This window comes from Ovis aries, chromosome 20 (assembly GCF_016772045.2).
Source record: "Ovis aries strain OAR_USU_Benz2616 breed Rambouillet chromosome 20, ARS-UI_Ramb_v3.0, whole genome shotgun sequence".
Taxonomy (NCBI): Eukaryota; Metazoa; Chordata; class Mammalia; order Artiodactyla; family Bovidae; genus Ovis; species Ovis aries.
Window position 1 is genome coordinate 47,322,653 of NC_056073.1, and position 20,286 is coordinate 47,342,938.

Below are 20,286 nucleotides of genomic sequence, written 5' to 3' on the forward strand. Positions count from 1 at the left end.
AGTTTGATCCAACGTAGTTTTAACTGACTAAGTTGTGAAAACCTGTTTGAGATGCTCACTAGGCAGTTTTACGTAATTACCCTTGCAAACAATCAAAAGCCCTAAAGCCAAAGAGAAAATGGCTTAAAAAAAAAAAAACAAACACCTTTTTTCACACGAGAGGAAAATATACACGTCTCCTTAGAAATAAGATGAAGCTGGACTAATATATTTGAATGTATCTGCCAGATCTGAGCCTAAACTCGTTATCGGGTGAGGACATTAAGGAATATTTAAGGGTAGCAATAATGTACTTTCAATTGACTAGGATTTTATCTTGTATAAAGGATAGTAAGATCTTCTAATGTGAAAAAAAACAACAAAACTTAATTCCTTATTTGAAAAGGAAACCTATCCACATAGTTACAAATATAAAGGTATAAAAGGATCCATAAAATGCCTCTCTCACCCTATCTTTGCGTTGTCTTCCATATTCCCCTATTTCTGAAGACCTCTTTTAGAAAAAAGCTAAGAAAAGATTTTGAGATGATTTTGTGTATTCGCAGTATTTGTGTTTTTTTTTTTAACAATAAAGTTTCAGCATAAAGGAATTTCCCATAAAATAGTGGAAATGATTCTTTCTATAAATATGATCTATAATCAACTTCTATCATGTAAGTATGAATGTATATTGTGTGCACACAGACTCAAATAAAGCAAGATCTGTACCCTGTAGGTTTCTGGTTTGGCATTTTGTGTTAAATCCAAGCAGTAATGGCAAAAAAGAAAAGTTAAATTATATACAGACCAACACTCCTATTAACTCATACCACTAATGAAACAAAAATCTAACTAAGCAGAGAAAATGGGCCCACACATTGGAGCTCTGAAATGATTCTGGTCTTTGATCTGTGTGCCCATCTCTCCTATTTAATATAAACTTCAAACCAAGAGCCATGAAAAGTGGTTATAATTAGTAAGGGCCCCAGTGTGACAGCTTTTAGAGCAATCAGGCATTAACAACGTTTTCTTTCTCTTTAATTCTGAGTAAATTAAGCTGAGCAAACTTTTATTTTAAAATTTCTGTAATTCAAAACACTTTCCCACCAGTGTGCACTTAGCACCCAATTTCTGGGAGACGGGTTTGCTGGAAAACTTTAGTTTCCTTCTCTTAATCTGTACCGATATTTAGGACTTAGCTTCTCAAATTATAGTGCTCTTTTCCAAAAATAACCTTCACCTCTTCAGAAAAACTCTGTTTTTTTTGTATTTGAAAATGGATTAAACAATAATTACTGAATAAGCATCAACTACACAACCCCTGAGGCTTCCCAGATGGCTCACTGGTAAAGAACTGCCTGCCAATGCAAGAGATGCGGGTTCAATCCCTGGGTCGGCAAGATCCCCTGGAAAAGGAAACGGCAACCCGCTCCAGTCTTCTTGCCTGGGAAATCCCAGGGACGAAGGAGCCCTGGCGGGCTACAGTCCATGGGGTCGAAAAAGAGTCGGACACGACTGAGTGGCTAACAAACAGCAACAAATGCAACCCTTGAGCCAGGTACAGAAAACGGAAAAATACGATTTGAAGTCACTGCCTATTCTCCAGATGGGGAGAACATGCCAACAGGTAAATTACAACAGACACACCGGCCAGATGGGGTAAGGGTTATTCTGATGGAGGACCTGATTCTCCATGCAAAAGGTGGTATTTAAGATGGGTCTTGAAAGAAGAGTGAAGAAATGTTCGCAAGGAGATGGGGGGGTGGGGACAGAGCCAAGTGAGTGATCCACGAAGAAGCAGAAGCTCCTGCACTGTGGCCGCCGCGTGGAGTGGGAGTGGGAAGGGCTGGAACTAGGAAGGCCGTCTGGGAACCGCCGACGAGGCCCTCGTGTGCCAAGTTGACGAGTTTGGATTTCTTCCTGCAGACAGCAGGGAGCCAAGAGATGTTTTTCGGCCGGCAAACCCCACGCATGGCTAGTGTCCACCAACCGGAGGGTGCACAAAGGTGCCAGGAAATTGACTTGGGAGGTGTCTGTGACCCAAGGAGAGCCTCGGTCAGGACAGCGGGGCAGCTGACCCTGGAGTTGGACAGCACAGGGGTGTCCAGGGGGGTCTGGCTGGGGTGGGAGAGACCCGAGTCAGGGACTGGCCTGGAAGGCTGGGCAGATGGTGAGTTTCAGTTCACCTTCCAGAAGTGGGGGGAGGGACTCTTCTCTCTGCAAGTTCCCTCTGATGCACCTGCAGGCGACCCTCAGCCTGGCAAAAGCTGTCAGTGGAGACAGGCAGCGGCAGTGGCTGGTTTACAGGGTGCGGGAGGGGGCGGCGGGGCACCAGACGCAAGGCTCTTACCACCCCAGGAGCCGCGTGGTAAAGGTGGCTTCCGGGCAGGTCACTGCCACCATTAGCCCAGGAGGGACCTTGACAGCCTGTCAGCAGGACGAGGATGTCAAGAAAGCTGCCTGCAGAATGTGCAACGCTTCTCTTAAGTAAGTGCCAGCCCAGATGGTTTTGGGGGCAACTGTCACTTCCCACCACAGGCCGCCCCGCCCTTTCGGGAATCGTCCCCCCTCTCTTCCTGCCTTCTTCTTGCTCCAAAACCTCCCCCCTACCCCTGCCTCTGAGCTGAGAGGTGGGGTAGACCAGGACAGGGGTCAGGCAAGTGGCACCTGTGGCTAAAGATGGCTCCCACCACTCTCCTTGGACATGTCTGGTCTGGGAAAACACAGTTTAGTGTTTGTATACCACATTTCTTCTTCCTTCAAACCAACCTCCTTTTGGGGTCTCTGAGGCCCGGAAGCCCCCAAAACATAAAACTCACTACCGTCTCTGCCCCCCTCGATCCGTCCCCAGCCCTCCCTGGGGTCAGCCAGGTGCCCGCTCGAAGGGAAACGTGTGGACAGAAGCCCCGCCCCCTCAACACTGCACTTTAACAAGGGTGGAAAGTTATGTAAGAATTTTGCAAAAACTTAAGAAAACTTAAATAAGCAAGACTACAAGGGTGAAAACATGAACTGTCAAGCAAGTAGGGGCTTGTTCAAACACTGAGGGAAAAGCAGTCAGGGGGGTGGGGGTGGTACCCTCCACACAACTGAGAACATGAGGGAGGGGGCGGATGACAGCACCCGAGTCAGTTTCCCAAACGAGCGAAGAAGCACCGCCTATCAGAGCACCTTCCCAGCACCTACGAATCTGGCTTGTTTTAGAAGCAGAAACGTTCTGGAACTTTTATTGACTAAAGGGGTTTTTAATATACAGAACGGCACTGAAATGTCCTACCCAACCCCCAATCTCCTGTGAAATCCTGGGCTTGCCAACACAGCACCTTATAGTCCTGGAGGGAGACCTTACCCGCTCCATGGAATTCCAGATCCCCAAATACGCCACGTGCCCCACAGCGAGAACACCAGGCTGCCTGCACACGGCACACGGGCCTGGACCTTTAAAGCAGGCTTTCTCACCCTCCACCTACTGACATTTGGGGCTGGATGAGCCTTTGTTGCAGGGCTTCCCAGTGCATTGTGGGAAGAGCAGCAGTATCCTTGGCCTGGACCCACTGAAGGCCGGTGCATCCCCTCCCCTAGCAAGGCAATCAGGGTCTCCAGACAGTTGCCAGGCACCCCCTGCGCCAGGGCGGTGGGGAGAACCACCAAGCTGAGAGCCACTGCTCTAAAGAGTGCACCCAAAGCTTACCACCTGCCTGTCCCTTAAAATTCATCCCTGAGTGATGGCTCAGCAGGTAAAGAATCCATCTGCACTGCAGGAGACACGGGTTCCATCCCCGGGTCAGGAAGATCCCGGAGAGAAGCAAAAGGCAACCAACTCCAGTATTCTTGCCTGGAAGATCCCATGGACAGAGGAACCTGGCGGGCTACAATCCATGGGGTCACAAAGGTCAGACACTACTGAGCAACTAAGCACACAAGTAAACTTCACGAAGAATAATGTGCTGGCCTGTTTGTCTCTGGGCACTCGAAGCAAACATAAACTCTGCCTGAGTACTGGAGCTGTGCACAATTCTGGAAAGGAAATCCAGAGTGGATACCCACAAAGCTTCCTGAGCTCAAAATACACTACTTTCTTCCATATATAGATTTTGACTTTCTGAAACATTTATTTTATCCTTACAATGATCTCACGAGGTAGAAAACCTACGGGAAAAAAATGTCTATAATCATGTTCATCAAGAAAAATGCTGCCAAAGGCTAGAAAAGTTTCTTTTTTTAATTGCCTTACATCTTCGCATTCAATTATTGTCAAAGGATCTGGTCTCATTTAAAAAGCACACACACACAGATAAACAGGCCCTGTATATTTGATGCTCTGTCTTCTGAGGCCAAGCTGACTTGAAAAAGCAGGTGTTGTTTGGAGTGAGGCTGGAGCTGGGAGTTCTGGGTCCTGGGCTTGATTTATTACCAGCCACAGGGTGGAGGCTGGCACAGCTGGAAAATGGGTTAATACACCCACCCAGCCCTCACACTGTGCCGCTCCCGCTCTGAGGATAAAATTCAAATCTTTGTTCAAGGCCTCCACAAAAGCAGGGTTAAGTTCACTTTGTCCAGGGTCCGCCCTAACGAAAAATGAAATGTCCCAAGTAACGAAACCACTAACAGCCTCCAACATTCTTAGGACCGTCTTACCAGCAGCTTCTGAAAGAGGCGGGAGAAGAGATGAGATATCAAACCAGCCAGGGGAAAAAACAAATAGAGCCATTTAAAAGCTTTATCTAATTACCCCCACTGAGACCTTTTCTCCGCCTGTCTGGCCGGCTGACAAAGAATGTGGGGCTTTTGCCTGGGCTTTCTCACCCCCATCAGGACCACCCGCCCTCAGCGAGTCTGAAAGGCCTCAGGTGAATCCCGCCGGACCGCCCGTACCCAGACTCAGGGACTTCACAGAGGCTTTCAAATTCTATTAGCACTGCTTGCTTGAATCACACTGAACAAACAGTCTCCACCCTCTCCCACTTCTTTTGTCTAAGCACCTATTCACTGGCAGCCACCTTTATTGATGGGCAGACTGGCTCACCTGTACCCAGAGTACCATCCGAAACAAGATGCACCAGTTGCTGCAAGGGACAGCTCCCTGCGCCCTCCTCCGGGGCGTCCCTCCCGTCCTCACCCCCGCCCCCAGTCTCCACCAACCACTGCCAGCTACTCTCAGCTGCCCTTCCTACAACACCCAGGGAAGGTGAGGAGGGAAACAGAGACCAGCACAGCAGGTGACTCCGTCCCAGAGGACAGCTAACAGAAAAGGAAAAAGCCCATCACCCTCCCGCCCCATCTTCCTCACTCTTCCACTTCGGTCATCAAGACAACCCCGCAGATGGCTTTCCTCTCTGTATTCTGCCTTCCTTGGGTGCAGGGGAAATTAAAAATAAGTGATGCATTTCAGAAGGCACAGTGTATGCCTCCGTCTTGTTTCAGAGGGTACACCTTTTCCCTCTGGTTTACAGGTAGGCAGCCCAGGGTGCGGAGATCACAGGCTGACCCTTGCTTTTTGAAGATAGCCATGGGTATTTCTACTCAGAATCCACTTTCTAAGTCTAAAAGACAGAAAGAAAACTCACTAACCTTGCCCCTCCCAAGAAAACCCATCTAATTTCTTCATTGTATTTGGATATAAAAAACATTACTCAACTTTGCCTGTTTGGCAGGTCAGATGCACACAAGTAACCTTGAGACAGGGAAATTTCTGAGCTGCAGTAAGCTTGCTTTTCAGCCAAGAGATGGTTACCAACCATGGCTTTGGTTAGACTACAACCCTTTTTCTTCTCACTGAAAAACTCCAAAATCCTTCAAGTGTTGCTTTTGAACACTTGGTCCCAAAGATACTCTACATCTAATGGAATTATTTTCAAAAAGGGGTTGAAATGAACTGAGATGGGGAGGTGGACTGAAAAGGAGGCGCTCTATCAAAACTTAACCTGACAGCAGAAAAGGGGAAGAAGACCACCGTCCTGGGTCAGGAGAGGCTCTACTGCCTGCGCCCTGATGATTGTCTACTGCATTTCGAGCTTCCAAACACAAACCTGTTTAGTAAAGAGCACAATAAGACATCACTTCACAGATTAGGCAAGTTTTCCAAACTAAGCCATCTGTTATTAATAAATGAAATAAGGTGATATTACACACACCTTTCCTAGGGAAGCGTGGATTTAATCTGAACACACAGGTTAACAGGCAAGACGTTCACCCAGACAAGCTGCCATCTGACACCAGGTCTGGTCAGAGCATGAACTTCAATAAAAAGACACTTACAAGAGAGAGATTATTTAAATATGATACCAAAACAAAACAAACTTAACATCCTACTTTCCTAGGCCAAAGGACATGAAAGATTCAGAAATTAATTAAATCTAGTTAAATAATGTAAAACAGGGGAGGACTCCCTTTCAAAAATGCTTCGGTTAATTTTAGCATCCTTCTGTTTAGCTGCTTAGCAACCCTTATCCTATGACCTTTTAAGCACCACCTACTTTTCAGAAGGATAATGAATAGAAACATCAAAAGGATTCACTTCTGACTACTTCGAGTGAGCACTTTTAATCAATTTTCGGCAGGAGTTAAGTTTATATTAATTATGCCATACAAAACCCCACAAAGGGTAGACTTTTTTCTTACTTTCATTAACCAGGAAATATCCTTCACTGAAGGTAATAAATGATGGTAAGAACTGAGCATAACACAACCAGCAAAGATTTCCAAACTGACTTTAGGAAGTAGACTAGCACAGCAGTTCGAAATTGGGTAAAAATGCAAACCACATAATGGCAACTGGAGAGGGCCCTGCACACAGCAAGGAATCCATCCACAACTGCTGACGGGACGATGCAGACTGGCTCAGGAGCCTTATTTTCCTCCTTCAATATTCTGCCCTTATGGTGGATACAGAATGTGTCCTACAAATGAGACCTCGGGAGCCTGCCTGAAGACGTCTAAAATAAAAGACCCTTCCATCAAAGGGTCACTTGTGAGATGATGCAGACAGTCAGGAATGGATGCCCCACCTGTGCCAGCTGAGTCAGACTCATCTTCCCATCACACAACAAACGCCTGTCTGCCATAAGGGCCCAGGCTCTGAACTGCTGATGAGAAACAGAGTGATATTCAGAAGAACCCAGAGAATGATATGCCATGTAACAGAAAAGGCCAGCAGCATTTTCTTAAGAGTATCACGTAACCAGCAAATCCTCTTTAAAAACAAAACATCCTAAAATACAACCTGTTTGGCAGTATTTTTTAGAATAATAAAACAGTGCAAGTTCATTAACAACCTAAAATGAAGCACAAGGTAAACAAATAACAAATCAAAGGGCTCTCCCTTTCTTTTGTAAAGGGGGGTGGGGTGGGAAGGAAGGTGTTTTTTCACACATTTAAAACTTGATAAAAGCCATTCAAATGTTTAATTCATCAGTGTAACCAAAGCCCAAAACACATCAAAGCAAGATCCATGAGAGGATACCCAGAAGTTTCCTCCAAGGGGCAAAGGTAAAAGATGGGGGGGGTGGGGAAATAACTAAAATTAGTGACTCACCTTTGCATAAATTACTTGAAGAATAATTTGTGTGATTGTGTGATTCTCGAAGGAAGAAAAGAACTACACGTTTAAAACAAGAAAGCGAGAGGGAAAAAATTTTTCAGTCAAGGCTTCAGCCTCTAACAAGACTTCCGGGTTACATTAGGACTTAGAACCATACCTGCCTTCTCCAGAAGGCACCAACCCTAGAGGATGCTTTTAAGGGCCGTGGGGAAAAACAAAACAAAAACCATCCTTTTCTTTGCAGTTCCCTTTTCTCTGCTTTCCACATCAATTAAATTCGAACACACTCGCGCGCAGGCACACACCATCGCATATCTAGAAGAAAACTACCCGGGAAACATGGGATGCACATTAACGACTCGGCAGCCTTCGCAGAAATCACCTCCAGTCCCTTCTTCAAGACAGAAACACCTCGCTATTTCCAGCATCTCTATCCAACAGGCAAACTCCATTTCCACGGGCTTTTAAATCTAAACTCTAAAACAAGCGTGGGGTGAATGTTTCTGCTGCTGAAAACCCTCAGACAGGTTTTTCAGCATACCCCAGAGTTGTGCTTTTTTTTTTTTAATTCGCCTTTCCATCTCTCCACCACCACCACCCCCAAAGAAGAAGCCGAAAAAACTCCAAAGTGGCCCGAATGTGTGCTGCTGCTGGCTCTGAAGCCGTGTAGAATTTCGTAATGGAATGTGAACTGCTCGTCCGGATCTGGGCTCACGTTCTATCTTCTAACCAGTAAGGAGCCAGGCAGGGCAAATGTGCTGAGCAAGGAGAAATACTTTTCTCCTCTTTTATAACCCATCACGGATGCACCGCGGACGCGGGACGCGAGTTGCACGCGGCGCCTGTCAACCGGTCGGTCCCGCGCCCGGGAGGTGGGGGGAGTTCTCTGCTGCCCCCCACCCACACATCGCCCTCCCCCCCGACCCCCGGCCCGTCCGAAAAGCAAAGTGGCCCCGCCGAGGAGTGGACTGGACCAGCGCGCCCCGCACTCACGCGCCTCCCCTGGCCCGGCGGGCGGCGGGGAGCGAGCCCTCACATCCTCGACGCGACCCTCGGCCGGGTCCAGAGAACGCGCCGCTCCCAGGGAGGGGGCCGGCGACGGGAAGGACCTCCCCTGCTCCTTAGCAACCATTAAGGTCGCAGTTTCCTAAGAGACCGCGAGCCGGGAGGTGGGGGCGGGTGGGCGCGGGGGGCCGGGCCGAGGAGGAGGGGGGAGCGCGGGGGGCGCACTGGGTCCCCCAGCCCCTGGACGCCAGCCCCTTCCCCCCCCCGCCATCCCGGCCTTGCTGGACGCTGCGGGGCTGGGATGGGAGGAGGCAGGGAAGCCCCACAACTCGGCAAAAAAAAAAAAAAAAATTGGTCCAGCGGGCGGCGGACAAAAGTTTCCGAGCGCGCTCCACAGCTGGGCGGCGAAGCGGGCCCCGGCGGCCCCGCCTCGGATGCTCCCGGCCTCCTTCCTGTGCTCGTGACGGCGCCGGGCGCCGAGGTCTCCCCCCCCCCCCGCGATGCAGGCTCCGCTCCACACCGATGGCTCCCACGAAAACACGTACACCGCCAGCGGAAAGGCCAGAGAACAATACGCACGGACGCGCCCCCCCGCCCCTCGCGCGGTCACCCGGGGCGCGATGGTCGGCGTGACTAGCAGCCACGAGCCGGGAGCGGCGAAGGCGCAGGGCCCCTCCGGGGCCGGCGCCGTCCGCCGGAGACGATCAAAGTCCGCAGCGCAGGGCGCGGCGGATGCTTCCCACCGCGCGGTATCCCCCCACCCCCGGCGAGCACCCCCCCCTCTCGAGCGTGGCACCCCCCGAGCATGGCACCCCCGGATACCTGGCGGCGGCGGCGGGCGGGCGGGCGCCGTCATCTCCGCGCTCCTCTCGGCCCGAGAGGGACTCGAAAGTATGTAGGAGAAGAGTTTCCCCTCCCACATGGAGGGGGGGGAGGGATGTCGGGGGAGAGAGAGAGAGAGAGAGAGGGCGGAAGATGGAGAACTGCGCTGGGAAGATGTCTCTGGGCGGCCAGGCGCGCACCCTCCGAGTCCCCCCGGCGGGGCTCGGTTAAAAATAAATGCGGCGGCGGGCGCGGCGGCGCGGGTCGGGCCGGATTCCTGCGCTCGGACGGCTAATATGGATGCGCATCAGGTCCCCCGGCGGCGGGGCGCTGCGGCCGGCGGCTCGCGCTGGGAGCTGGTTGGCAGAGCCGGCGGCTCGGGAAGGGGAAAGGGAGCGGAGGAAGGGGAGGAGGAGGAGGGAGGAGGAGGGAGGAGGGGGGAGGACGCGGGGAGGAGGAGCGGCCCGGCGCGCAGCAGCCCGAGGGGCGAGGGCTGCCCGGCTCATCCCACGCCGGCCCCCCGAGCGCACGCAGCGCCGCGGCCGTGGGGTGCGGTGGGGGGTGGCTCCCGGGTCCTCGCGGCCCCCGGGGGAGACGCGGAGTTCGAAAAGTGCGGCGCGCCCTACGCAGACCTCACCCTCCCCACATCCCCAAAAGTTCTTCGGAAAGGTCGCCGCTCCCGGCTCAGCCCCGGACATCTCGCGGCCGCCCGAGGGACCGCGAGCCAGAACGCCCGGGGGCGCGTACTCACGGCCGGGCCAGGGCGCTGGGGGCTCCCGGGCGAGGACGCCGAGGGGACTGGTGGGCTGCGGGAAGGGATCGAGCAGAGATGCAAACTTGTTCCGGAAAAGGAATCAAAATGGCGTTTCTGGATGTGCAAAGTTCATCAACTCCGCAGTCGCTTCCCCCCCACCTCCGCTTCGCCCCGCGGGGAGGGAGGTGGGCGAGGAGCTGGCGACCCCGGCGCCCCGGCCGCCGTCCCGGCCCCCGCCCCGGCCCCCCGCCCCGCTTGCCCGCCTGCACGCTCGGAGCCCCGCTCTCCCCCTCTCACCCTGATAAGTAGACACATCACGTGTTGCTCCTGCGCGTCTCCTGGGGACGTGTTACTGAGCGGCGGCGGCGGCGGCGGCGGCGGCGGCGGCGGCGGCGGCGCTCGGGCCGGGGGGCGGGTGGGGGGGAGACCGCGGGCCCCGCCGCAGCCCCCCGCCCCGATCTTAGCGGGGTGGCTGCAGTCTCCATCCCCGGGATGGAGGGACGCTGCAGTCCCCCACCCCACCCCCACCGCAGCTCCAGGTTGGCCCCCACGCCCTCCACGGGCGCCGCCGGGGACCCAGGGGGAGGAGGACTTGGGCCGCCCCCCACCCCGGGGAAGGGTCTCGGCGGCGGCGGCCGCGCTTGGGCTGGGGGGTGGGGGGTACTGCGGGCCCCGCCGCAGCCCCCCGCCCCGATTTTAGCGGGCTGACTGCAGTCTCCATCCCCGGGATGGCGGGACACTGCAGACCCCCGCCCCACTCCACCGCAGCCCCAGGTTGGCCCCCACGCCCTCCGCGGGCGCCCCCGGGGGCCCAGCGGGAGAAGGGCTCGGGCCGCCCCCCATCCCCCGGGGAAGGGTCTCGGCGGCGGCGGCCGAGCGCGATGCGACCTGCGCGGCGCTCTTTGCCGGCCGTCCACCTTCATGGACCACCGCACGCCCCCCTTCCCCAGTCCAGCCCCTCACTGCGGGCGACTCCCCGCCCCCGGCTCTCCATCACTTCACTCGGTGGTTTGTTTCACTATTTTAACGGAGGAGGGGAAGAGGCAGCGACGCCTGGGAGGCGCGAGAGGGGCACTTCGGAGGCCGCGAGGGGGGTGCCGCGGTGTGGGCCGTCCCCTGACCCGACACCGCCCCTCTTGGTCTCAGAGGCAGATGCGGGAGCCGAGCCCCACCCGCACCGTTCCCTCCCCACGCGGTCCTCCCTGTGCATCCAGGTGGGACAGGCAGACGACGGGGCGGGAGATGAAGGAACTGGCGCTTCACCCCGCCCCCAACTCCGGGCTGTTTCTCTCGCAGGGCCCAGTACTTCTTGCTCTGGGACTGCCGCCCCAGCACCGCGTTCTCCATCAGCGCTGCCTCGGCCTCTGTCGCCTTCCCTTCTCCGCGCTCCACAACTGATGCTTCGGCGGCGGGGGGCTGCCTTGACCCCAAGGGGCGGCCCCCCTGGGTCCCCACCCCGCGATGGCACGGCTGATGCTGTGTCATCCTTGTCGCCCTCCGAGGCATCAGGGAAGCCACATGCAATATCTCTTTCTCTCAGAGGGCTCCTGTTTCAGCTCTGAAAAGCTGGGGCCCTCCTCTGAGCCGCTCGCCATCTCCAGGGCTCCAGCCACCAGCTTCGCCCTGGCTGCGGCGGCCCAAGTTATCACCCAAGCCCAGAGAAACCAGGCCTGGGCTGCGCTTCCTCCATAAAGTGGCTGACATGTTTCCACCTGTTAATACTTTTCCTACCGAGCTTCTGAAAGGGGCCTGTTGTCAGCCTTTGGAAACATCTTCAGAAAGATAAGGGTGATTGTGGTTGTAAAAAACAAACACTGCACACGCCCCAAATTCTAAAGATGACGGGGGGCCTCTCAACTGGGGGCTGAGAACGCTTCTGTAGAGTCTCCCATGTGAGGTTAGGCAAGATGATGTTATACAGACAGAAAGCTGGCTACTATCTACTTACTATGACCTTCGACCCTGTTCCACGCCAGTTCCTCTGAATACACTTGCTCACCATCCAAAGTTGTAAGCCCAGTCCCAGGCCTTTAACTGGTGGCCTTCAGTGGATCTCTGGTTTTCAGGACAGCAGACAGAAGTGTCGACCCAGGGATGGATTAAATGGATGGGTTCTGGCCAAGACAGAACTCTCTAGAACCAAGCAAAAGCAGTTGCACCATTACCTCTGACTTGAGATAATCAGCTGCCCAAGAGGGAACTGATTCAGCTGGCTGTTTCTCTGATGTCCAGAGTCATCAAAATTAAGTTTTCAGAACCTGTTACATTTCCCAGGGTCTGCTGTTGACAGAGGAAAACTCAACCCAGAGAAACTTTAGTAATGGCATTTTTCTAAGCCTCCTCTCCAGCCTCACCGCATGCCCCCAGTTAGATGTTGCCTTTCCTGGTCTCCCCACTCAGTGGTACGTTTCTGAATAGGAATCATATCAAAACTGGAATTTTGCTTGTATTTAGCTTATTCTGTAAAATACATTCAAACCTGCAAAGCTACATGAATTTTTAGGACAGATCACCTCGATAGCATCACCGTGGTAATACTGGCAACCTATTTAGTTGAGAAAACAGCCTATAAGCAACTTTTGAAATGATGATGAGCTGTGCATTCATCTTTTCTAGCTAATTTATAAACTTGGAAGTCAAATGAGCTGTCCAAAGGTCTGTTGGTTCATATTACCCATAAATATCCTTGATCCAACAAATATTTTTTGAACATCTAATAGGGAGAAAGAGTCATGCTATCAAAACCACAATGACCCTGAGGAAGCCAAAACTGAAAAAGACCTATGTACCCCAGTGTTCACTGCAGCACTATTTACAATAGCTAGAGTATGGAAGCAACCTAGATGTCCGTCAACAGAAGAATGGATAAAGAAGCTGTGGTAGATATACACAAGGGACTATTACTCAGCCATAAAAAGGAACAAATTTGAGTCAGTTCTAATGAGGTGGATGAACCTAGAGCCTGTTATACAGAGTGAAGTAAATCAGAAAGATAAAGAAATATCGCATATATATGGAATCTAGGAAGATCGCACTGAGGAATTTATTTGCAACACAACAGTGGAGAAACAGACATAGAGAACAGACTTATGGACACGGGAGAGGGGAGGAGATGGTGAGATGTATGGAGAGAGTAACATGGGAACTTACATTATCATATGTAAAATAGCCAATGGGACTTTGCAGTATATCTCAGGGAACTCAAACAGGGGCTCTATCAACCCAGAGGGGTGGGATGGGGAGGGAGATGGGAGGCAGGTTCAAGAGGGAGGGGACATAATGTACACCTATGGCTGATTCATGTTAGGTTTGACAGAAAACACCAAAATTCAATAAAGCCATTATCCTTCCAAAAAAAAAAAAAGAAGAACCATGATGAGGCACCACTAGAATGGCTGTAAGAAATAAGGCAGATAATAACAAGTGCTGTCGGTGGGAAGATAGAATTCTCCTTACACACTGCTGGTGGAAATGTAAAACTCTATAGTCACTTTGAAAAGCAGCTTTTTGATGGGGAGTTCCCCTGGTGGTCCAGTGCTTAGGAATCCACCTTGTGATGCAAGGAACACAGGTTTGATCCCTGATTGGATGTCGAGGAACAACTAGGCCTGAAAGGCCCCAACTACTAAATCCAAACGCTCTGTAGCCTGGGTGCCACATGTAGGGTACACCCCAACAAGAGATCCCACAGATGCAGCAAAGGTCCTGTGTACTGCAACTAAGATCTGATGCAACCAAATAAAAATACTTAAAAATAAATAAATAAACAACTTGATGGTTCCTCAAAACATTAAGCATAGAGTTACATCTGACCCAGCCACTCCACTCTTACGCCATAAGAGATGAACATACATCCACACAAGAACTTGTTCACGAATGTTCATGGCAGCATTATCCATAGCAGCTAAAAAATAGAAACAACCCAAATACCCATCAGCTGGTGAGTGGATAAACAAAACGTGTTGCATGGAATATTATTCAGCCATAAAAAGGAGTGACGTACACACTACAACACGGATCAATTTTGAAAACATACTAAATGGGATAAGAAACAGGAGGTCGCTCAGTCGTTTCCGACTCTTCGAGACCCCATAGACTATACAGTCCATGGAATTCTCCAGGCCAGAATACTGAAGTGGGTAGTCATTCCCTTCTCCAGGGGACCTTCCCAACCCAGGGATCAAACCCAGGTCTCCCGCACTGCAGGTGGATTCTTTACCAGCTGAGCCACCAGGGAAGCCCAAAAATGAAATAAGGCAGACCCAAAAGGACAAACACTGTTCTAATTCTGTTTATACGGTATGTCCAGAATAAGCAAATCTATGGAGACAGAAAGTAGATTAATAGTCCCTAGGGCTGAGGGTTTGGAGGGAATAGGGACTGACTGTAATGTGTACAGCATTTCTTTTTGGGGTGATAAAAATGTTCTAAAATTGATTGCAGTGATTGTTTACCAACTCTGAATACAGTAAAAGCACTGCACTGTTCACTTTAAATGGGTGAATTGCATACTATGTAAGTTATACCTCAACAAAGCTGATATATATCTATTTGTAGATAAACAGATATACACACACATACATGAAACTGCACTATGTTCTGTAGTGAAGTGATACAAAAATGGATAATTTATAATCCATAGCTTAAAAGAGTTTACAAGCTAATCTCTGCATCCATAAGAAATAATGATGAAATGCAAGCCAACATATAATAAGAACCATTAAACAGGTACAAAATTCAGAGGTTCTGAGAAAAGAGATCACTTCAAGTAAGTCATCGGGGAAGGCTTCACAGAAAAGAAAGTAATGGGGGGGGGGGGCGGTTGAGCCATGGAGAATGGTTAGAAATTTCATAGATGGAGAGGGGGATTAGAAACAGCAGATGAAAGGCGTGGTGGCAGCAACTTATGGGCCCTCTTCAGAGACCAGGAAGGATTCCAGTGTGGCTGGATCATAACACTTAAAAAGCAGCAGAGGTGAGAGCAAAAGTCAATGGGCTGAGACTAGGGGACTTCCCTGTCAGTCCAGTGGCTAAGACTCCACACTCCCAATGCATCAGGCCCAGGTTTGATCCTTGGTCGGGGAACTAGATCCCATCTGCTGCAACTAAGAGTCCCAGTGCCACAACTAAGGCCTGGGGCAGACAAATAAATAAATATATTTTTAAAAAGTCAACAGGCCAAGGCTAGCCCACAAAGAGCTCTGAACACTATCCATGGCAAACCTCAGGGATGTGGGCCTGAACTAGGGTGGGAAGCGGGGGAAGGAATGGAGAACAGATGGTTAGGAGTCACTTCAGAGGAAGGACCGGCAGAGAAGCAGCTGGTGTGGGGATGGGGGGTGAAGAAGTGAGGACTGAGACGATGCCTGGGTCCCAGCCGGGCGATGGAGAGAATGCATGTCTGATGAGAAGGGCAGAAGGGGAAGTTCGCTGGAGATGGAAGGCGACAAAGCAACTGACGCTGAACTGGAAGTGGAAATAATGGAACCCACGGAGCTATGCCGTGGAAGAGAACCAAGAAGGAAAAGGATGTGGACATTGGAGAAGGGCTCTGGAATGAGGTGATGCAATCCGCTGAATCTCAGGAGACATGGAGGTGTCCCTCCTGCCAAGAGAGAGGAGCATGCAGGGTGCTCCAGGCAGAGGGAGCCGTGAGCAGGAGGCACAAAGGCATGCGTGTGTCCTAAGTTGCTGAGTCGTGTCCGACTCTTTGCGACCCTGTGGACTGTAGCCCGCCAGGCTCCTCTGTCCATGGGATTCTCCAGGCAAGAATACTGGAGTGGGTTGCCATGCCCTCCTCCAAGGGATCTTCCCCACCCAAGGATCAAACCTGCGTTTCTTAAGTCTCCTGAATAAGCAGGTGGGTTCGTTACCACTAGCGCCACCTGGGAAGCCCATGCACAAGGGCACAAAGGCCTAAAACAAAGTCAGTTTCCTGAACTGCAAACCCCTGACTCTGGCTGGAGCAGAGTGGACGGGGCGAGGCAGCCTGAGATGGAGCTGGAGGAATCGCTCATGGGCTGGACAGCCGAGAGACCCGTGCACCCCTTGTGGCTGACCTGCACTCTGTCCCGAGCTGAGGCCCTGAAAGAGCTTGAGGAGGTAGACAGAGCCTCCCTCATGGGACCGTGGAGAAAGGTCTGGAACCCTTGGGATGGGAAGACTAGCTGGGAATTAACAGAAGAGCCTACCTAAGAAATGATAGGGACTCCATCAGTTGCTGGCTGTAGAGGTAGAGAAGAATGGATTAGTTTGAGACATAATTAGGACACAGATGCAGTAGAATTTATCCAGTTTGATTTGGAAGAGAAGGAAAAAAGTCCCTCTGCAGCACTGACCGTGGGGCATGACATCAAATGAAGGGAAACCACTCGAGCATCTGTAGAAGTGACACAAGACAGCACAGGGGTTAAGGTAAAAAGAGAGGGACAGGGAATTCCTGGTGGTCCAGTGGCTAAGACTCCATGCTCCCAATGCAGGGGGCCTAGGTTCCATCCCTGGTCAAGGAACTAGATTGCACTTCCCGAAACTAAAGATCCTGCATGCCACGATGAAGTTCAAAGATCCCATGGGCTGCAAGTAAGACCTGGTGCAGCCCAATCAATAAATATATATATATTTTTTTAAGCAGGAGGGGTATTTCCCTGGTGGTCCAGTGATAAAGAATCTGCCTGCCAATGTAGGGGACACAGGTTCAACCCCTGGTCGGGAAAGATTCCACATGTTGTGGGTCAACTTAGGCCCACACGTCACAACTGCTGAAGCCTGAGCACCTGAGAGCCTGAGGTCCGCCAAGAGAAGCCACTGCAACGAGAAGCTGGTGCACCCCAACTCCACGGTAGCTTCCTGCTCCCCACAACCAGAGAAAGCCTGTGTGGCAACAGAAACCCAGCACGGCCAAAACCAAAAGTAAATAAAAGTAAACAAAAAAATATAATTTGTTTTAAAAAAAACATAAATAGTCTCTTCTCCCAAACACACCATGCTCTATTTCAGCCCCTTGTGGGCTTTCTTAATAACACATCGGCACTTGTCAGTGTGATTTAAAAAAAAAAAAAGGTGGGGGGAAGAGAGGCGGTGACTAGAGGTGGGAAATGGTAAAGAAAATTGAATCCACTGGCTTGGTCTCAAGTGGTTGCGGAGAGTGAAGAGTTTTGAAGGAGTTGCCTCCCTGGTCTCAGTTTGGGACCCTGGATGGGCGATGGGTCCACACATCAGTGGGGATGGCGTGTGGAAGACGAGAAGAGACTGGACCCAGGAAAAAGGCCTGGAGAGACATCTGGGGGCAGAGGGGACGGGCAGGAAAAGGCTAGAGGCTGACCAACCCCAGGGAAACCGAAGGAGCAGAAGGCTGGTGGTGCTGGTTGGGGCACGGGGTGGGGACGGTGAGCTGCCAATGAAAGGTGGTCAATGGTGTTAAGTCACAGACGCATGAAGACAAGCAGCTGCAAAGGGGGTGAGATCTGAGACAGTAAATTGACTTAACAGGGCAAGGCAGAGGCCAGAAAGCAAGGGGTTAAGGAGTCACTGGAAAAAAAGGAAGTGAAGGCCTGAAGCTCCAAGAAGTTAGGGAGAAAGAAAAGGGACCATGGCAACGGAATAGCAGCTAATAGGGACTGGCCCCCTACTATGCGCCAGGCGCTGCCCTAGGACCCCCGTGCGGATCATCTTGCTCAGTCCGCTCCGGCCCCCAACCTGGCAGGTGGTGTCGCCACCCACGACCTGCAGCTGACGGCACCCAGGCGGATTCCCGAGGTCCCCGGCGGCCTGGCCGGGACCTGGCAGAGCCGAGCTGGACCCCCTTGCTGTCATCAACCTTGCTGTTGTTAGTCAATTGAGAATTAAATCATTTGCTAATAAAAAATGCCTACCTGAGTGTCTTGACTAATCTGACTAGAATGCCCTTGACCGGAGCCTGGCAGAAGGGCCGCTATTGTCTGCGCTGTCACTTAATTGGGAAAAGAAGGGAATGGCCGGCTTTCAGTGTTGCTCCTTTGGTTTCTAACCATCCCTCCTTCGCATAAACCTCAGGTACAAACCCCTTTCTGTTCTCCATAGACATTTATGTCAACAGGAAAGGAATGTAGACCCAGAGAGAGAGAGAATAGAGATGTTACAGAAGACGGCTTGTGACGGTGTCTGCCTGTCTGTCTATGGCAGAGGAGAAATGGTAGACAGATCAGCCTTGGGGGGGAAAGAGGGATCATTCATGCTCCACGGCAGGCGGGAACGGGGGAAGATGCTAGAAGCCCAAGTCCCGGGTTAGGTCGTGGGCGTCGGCGTCCCTCGGCTGTGACTACAGAAGGCGGTCGGACGGCAGAGGCCCGGGGTGAGAAGTCCGGAAGCGACTGCAGCTTCGACGCCACGGAGCCGCGGAGGGGACGAGACATCTGGGAGGGATTACTGACGGTCGGAAGCCGACAGGACTCAAATCCATCACCGGCGAGCGGACACCGGAAGCGGCCCGGGGCTGTGAGCGCGCGGAGCGGCCTGAGGCTGGGGCAGAAAAGCAGCTTCGGCGACGGCGAGGGGCAGACGGGCCCGAGGGCGGGCGGCGCGGAGGGAGACGCGGCGGCGGACGGCTCTCGTGAGAGGCAGCCTGACGGTGGGCTTCGGCGACGGAGGGGACGGTGGAGGCGGGAGGGTCTGTCGCTGAGGAGCGGGAGGGCGGGAAGGAGGCCGAGAGGAGAGGAACGCGCGGCTGGCCTCTTAGGCCCTGTGCCGGGCGTCTGCGGATGAGAAGAGGCGGCTGTGGACGGGCGACCCCCCGAGACAGGAGGCCGCAGAGGCTAACCCGGGCGCCCCAGAGTCATCTGCTGAAGTCGCGGCCCCGCGGCAGGCGGTGTCGGGGTGCGGCCCTCCCCGCCGTCCTTCCGTGAAACGAGGCCATCGGGCGCCCCCTAATCCAGCGGGACTGGTGTCCTCACGAGAAGAGGGGATCGCGGAGTCCCCTGGTGGTCCAGGCGTTCACCCTCTGCGCTTCCAGCTCAGAGGGCCCGGGTTCCATCACTGGTTGGGGAACTAAGAGCCCACGTGCCGTGCGTGCGTGCGTGCGTGTGTGACTCACTCAGTTGTGTCCCCCTGGACTGTAGCTCACCAGGCTCCCCTGTCCATGGAATTCTCCAGGCGAGAACACTAGAGTGGGTTCCCATGCCCTTCTCCAGCACATGCCATGAGGCGAGGCCAAAATAAATAATAATTTTGTAAAAAGAAAAGATCAGACACACAGAAGAGGCCAACCATGTGAGGCCACGGGAGAAGGTGCTGTCTGCCAGCTGAGGAGAGCGGCCTCCGAGGAACCAACCAGCGCTTGATCTGGACTTCCAGGCTCCTGAACGGGGAGAAAGCACGTTTCTGCTGTGTCGGTCCCCAGCCGGATGGGCTTAGTATCGGCAGCCCAAGTGATAGATGCAGGGAGGAGGGACCCAACGATGACAAGGGCCTGGCGAGGAAGGCGAGTAGAAAATACGCCATCAGCTCCATGGCCTCCCCATGAACCGGGAGAACCTGTCTTATTGCGGAAAGGCTTTTGCAGGAAGTGATATCTCTAAGGACAAACGAAGTTTCCATCAGGGTGTTGAAGTAGGGGAAGTGTGTGGAGAAGCCTGGGAATTCTTAAGACGGGGTGCACAGCCTCAGTGGGGCCGGGGAGGCTTGAAGTTGGGGCCTGTTATGGCTAATGCCCCCTTTACACTTAGTGGAGGGCTGGCACAGTGCAGCTTCCTTTTTTTTTTTTTTTTCAGGCCGTGCCACGGGGCATGAGGGATCCTAGTTCCCCCACCAGGGATTGAACCCAGGGCCCCTGCTTTGGGAGCATGGAGTCTTAACCACTGGACCACCAGGGCAGTCTCACCATGCGGGTTCTTAATGAACATGATTTGCAAAATATGAAGCGGTGCGACAGATAGGAAGGAACGGTGGGGATGGGCTGGAAACAACGGGGAACACGGGAAATTGAGGGAGGAAAGTCTTTCTGGGATTTTGGCAAAGAGAACAGAAAGCCAGGAGGCAGTGGCGAGACGTCATTTCAAATGTCCAAATCCCCTTTAGTACAGCAGCCAATGAAATCCTCCCACTAAGATAAGCTGAGCAGCGGCTTGGGGATGGGCCACCTTTACAACTTCGGTCATACTCAGTTTGTTATTACTTCAGCTACCCAAATACCTTGAGGGATGCGTTATTTCTG

The 20,286-nt window shown here is 52.4% G+C and overlaps 1 protein-coding gene across 6 annotated transcripts in view; it reads right to left on the reverse strand.

Moving 5' to 3' along the window:
• The window catches only part of RREB1 (ras responsive element binding protein 1), a 164,003-nt gene that overhangs the window by 111,036 nt on the left and 32,681 nt on the right, over positions 1 to 20,286 (reverse strand). For 2 of the 6 annotated variants that reach the window (XM_060403791.1, XM_042237045.2), the window contains exon 1: positions 9,347 to 9,601. The exons of 2 other annotated variants lie outside the window; for them this stretch is intronic. The gene's annotated coding sequence lies outside the window, so the exon portion shown is untranslated. Of the gene's footprint in view, positions 1 to 9,346; positions 9,602 to 10,097; positions 10,424 to 20,286 lie in introns of those variants that run through there. 2 more of the 6 variants (XM_060403788.1, XM_042237044.2) reach the window with 2 other exon arrangements.